Source organism: Ailuropoda melanoleuca, chromosome 6, assembly GCF_002007445.2.
Source record: "Ailuropoda melanoleuca isolate Jingjing chromosome 6, ASM200744v2, whole genome shotgun sequence".
In the NCBI taxonomy this organism is placed as follows: domain Eukaryota; kingdom Metazoa; phylum Chordata; class Mammalia; order Carnivora; family Ursidae; genus Ailuropoda; species Ailuropoda melanoleuca.
In genome coordinates, this window is record NC_048223.1 from 128,069,737 (window position 1) to 128,074,036 (window position 4,300).

Here is a 4,300-nt window from a genome sequence, read left to right on the forward strand (position 1 = left end):
TTAGGAGAAACCAGATTGCTGTGGAACCATCAGATAACACACACTTCTGAAAAGAAATGGAATGTATTTTTATTGGCACAGCCAAGATGAAGTATGTCTTGAAATCTGTTTTACAAATAAACTTGCACATAAATTGTCCATTCACTGCTTCGAAATCTTTTTTCACGTTTGAGGAGCTGTCAGAGGTCCCTAATAAACATGAGTCTTATTTAGTTTACTGGATATATAATTCTTCTTTTCTTTGAAAATAATTATTTTTCAAGCAAGTGCAGCAAAAATACAACCAATAAAAATCTAGCTATGACAGCATAAACAACCTTTATAGCCAGCATATACATAGAGTTCTTCCAATAAAAGCAGTTTCTGGTAAGGAGAGGAACACAGAAAATTGGCCGACTGGTGCTGAGATCCAAGGCTGGGCTCCTAAGGGTTGACAGACAGACCCTCACAGCCTGTTCCCACTTCTCCGCTGGGACAGTCCCTGACTGTTGGGGCATCCCAACTGCAGCATATTTCAACATGGCTTGTGAGGCAAGGTTCCCAAGGCCCATTCTTGAAGGGGCCACCAAAGCGATGGACATGGGGTGAGAAGTTCCTCAGAGGACTCTGCAGGGCAAGACGCAGACCCTCCCCATTTTGGTTCTTCCTGTTCTGCATCCAGAATAGGGAGCTCGAGAGGGCGATGCTAGGGTGAGTGGCAGGGTGGGGGCATGGGGATTAGGGTGGATTTCACAGAATCTGGCCCGGGGATTCTGGTCTGGATTTTGGTCACCTCCAGTCCCACTACCTGTCAGGGTCCTCCGAAAGGTGTGCTGTCCGGGCCCTTCCCAGCCCTGCACCCAGCGGTGGTCACTGTGCCCCGGCCACCACTGCGTGTGGACAGAACATGAGCCTGCAAAGTGGGGGGGTGGGGCTCCGGGGTGTCCTCAGCCAGGTGCAGACTCCTCCTGGGGAGCTCCATGTTCGCAGGTTCTCAGCAGACGTGCGGGTGCTCATTTATGCTTTTTATAGTAGCTGGAGAAGATGTTATCCCAGCTTGAGAACAGAAATTAAAATATGTATCCTTCAGGTGCAAATCTACTGTACTTACAGTTTTACTGTTTCTCTGCAGGGGGGCTCCATTAATCTTCTAACAGGGAAATTCCTAAGGAAATTAATTCCCTCCAGTTGGGGTTATTCTCAACTGGTCTTCGGGGGCGGAGTAATTGGAATTTAAGAGTCTCTCTTAAAAGAAAGGAAACATTGGTCATTTTACTTGAATAACAACAATTTGCCGTGCTTTGCCCATTAAAAACGCCGGTTCGTTCTCTACCTCTCAGTACTCTTGTGTCTCTCAGCTCCTTGGGGTGAGGTTTACAAACCCCCCACCAGGTGGGGGTTTCATTTCCTCTCCTCCTCTGTAGTATCCAGGTACTCTTGTCCTTCGTGGCTCATTGGTGTCTGCTTAGCTCTCAGCCCTGTGCCCTGCCAGGGAGTGACACTCGGCCCTCGGAAGGAATGATGCGTCATTAAACATGCATGGCTAAAATATTTCTTTGCCCATTTAGGAGCAGTAAATGTTAGCTGTGATTACCTGGAAAAACAATTACACCTCCATCTCTTTCTCTCACACACCCTTCTTTAAAATGGGGTCAATTCACTGACATCGGTGGAGCTGCTTTGAGCAGGGCCCCCTGCAGCTCTGTCGGGAGCTTTGTCTCTCCCAGGCCAGGATTTCAGTCTTCACCGCCCAGAACCCAAGCTTCCCGGTCCCCATGTTTCGGGTCCCTGAGGTGTCACACAAGAACCCTTGGGGAAACCTAACGTCCGTTTCAGGGCTGTCCTGCTGTTCTGGGAGAGCTGTTCCTGGTTCCTGACTGAGCAGGGTCTGGAAGCCCAGGAGAGGTCCCTGCCCAGGGGACACTTCAGGTACAATGTCACTGGGTGGGGCGCCTGGGTGGCTCAGTCCGTGAAGCGCCTGCCTTTGGCTCAGGTCATGATCCTGGAATCCTGGGATCGAGCCCCACATCGGGCTCCTTGCTCAGCAGGAATCCTGCTTCACCTTCTCCCACTCCCCCTGCTTGTGTTCCCTGTCCCGCTGTCTCTCTCCCTCTGTCAAATAAATAAAATCTTTAAAAAAATAAAATAAAATGTCACTGGGTTCCCAAAGGGGATGCCCCGAGGGAATAGGACATGGCTACATAATGCTTACATATGGGGTCAGCAGAAGGTCAGTGCCCGGGATGAACACACACTGGGGACATTGGCCAAAATCAGCCCCCAAAGCTTGCTTTCCCGTGTCTTTGAGCTTTTCAGCACTAACGGGGGGCCTATGGGAAAGCCAAGTCCAGAGTACTCTGTAACAGGCCAAACCAGTTTAATATGATAATGAGGAGGGTTTTTTTTAATGATTTTTTATTATATTATGTTAGCCACCGTACAGTACATCCCCGGTTTCCGATGTAAAGTTCGATGATTCATTAGTTGCCTATAACACCCAGTGCACCATGCAATACGTGCCCGATAATGAGGAGTTTTTATCCCTTTGGGCATAACATGCTTAGAGAGAGGACAGGTTATTAACAGCACCTGGTTGGGATGGGGTGCAGTGGCGGGGCACCAGATGGGCTTGAGGCGGTAGCAGAAAGCCTAGGGCGAGTCTTGATGTTGCCCCTTTCCTGCCGTGGGCCTGGGAGTTTCCTTAGCTATTATGTGTAGGTAGGAAGTGGTGTTTTTACATCAGCAGCTGGACGAAGCGTTGAGTGATAAATACAGACATGTGTTGAAGGCTTTGGAAGGCTGAAAACACCGCGTGCACACATATATGTGTACAGACCTGTAACTCAGATGCAATAGCCAAATACTGCTTGGGCGCAGGGCCCAGTGGAGTAGTCCTTGTTGCCAAAGTCAGAGCATTTTAAAGCTCAGAGTTCAGCTTCTAACCATTAGGTCTGTCGATGTCAATAATGAGAGCTGCAGAGACAGCAGGAGGCAGAAGTGGAAATGTAATCTGTTAGTTTCCCTAACATTCTTTTTTGAAAGTAGAGAGGTGCCCTGTAGCTGGTGTGTCTGCTCTCAGCAAATTTCATTTAAAGGAAAAATCAGGATTTTTAAAACAGCCACATTAGAGGGACTCATTACTGCTGCTTTTTGAAAAAGAATCGCTATAGCACATTTCCCTAGTGCATTACAATTTCATTATTTTTTAAATTACAAAGCCAGTCCATGTTCTTTGGAAAAATGCAAATGATACTAAGAAGTACATGACGTAAAAAGGGAAGGTCCTCCCTTTGACTCCCCTCTTTTCTGGAGGCAAGCTCTCCTAACAATGGGGCATGTACTTCTGAAGACTTTATTTCTATGTTATGTTCAGCTATGTATAGTTACGCTATTTTATTTACCTATAATTCCGTTTAAAATGGCCATCGGAGTATATACATCCCGTTATGCGACGTGCGGTTCCCCCCACCTTCTATTGGATTTTTGCATATAAATCTCTAGGTTTTATTTATTGAAAAAAACACAACTTTTTTTTTTACATTTTAAAATAATTTCGTGCCACGTGCAGTTGTAAGGAATAATACAGAGAGATCCTGCGTGCGTTCTTCCCCAAAGATGACATCTCGCAAAGCCCGAGTACAAAACCAAAACCAGGATGTCTACATTCACGCCCTCCGCCCGTCTTCTTCGGATTCCCCAGTGTTACTTTAATTCATTCTGTGTGTGTGTGTATTTTGTTCAGTGCAATTTTATATTTAGGTTTGCATATGTACCACCACGGTTAGGATACACAACAGTTCCTCGTGGCTCGTACTGCATTTTAAATAATGACTTCCCATTTTCAGTAACATCCCGCCGTTTACTGAATTTCATTTTAGGTTAAAATGTCATCTTGTTGAACGTCCAGACCTCGTGACTTCACCTACACTCAGTCCCACGGGCGTACACCCTTCTCTCAGTGGCTGTAGGAGCTGCGGAGAGGGTGCAGAGCCCCGGGAAGGTGCGGAGCCCAGGGCGGCAGCCAGGAGCAAGCGAGCCCAGCGCGCCGGCCCTCCCCCGGAAGCCCCACCCCGATCCCGCGCTCTCGGCCGGGCGCAGGCCCGGGGTGGGGCCCGGGGCGGGGCTTCCGCCGGCCCTCCCCCGGAAGCCCCACCCCGATCCCGCGCTCTCGGCCGGGCGCAGGCCCGGGGTGGGGCCCGGGGCGGGGCTTCCGCGCGCAGCCTCCCGGAGGCCCCGCCCCCTCCGGCCTCCCGCGCTCGATTGCTCCTGTCTGGCGGCGGCAGCATGGCGGCGGGGGCGGCCGAGGCGGCAGCGGCTGTGG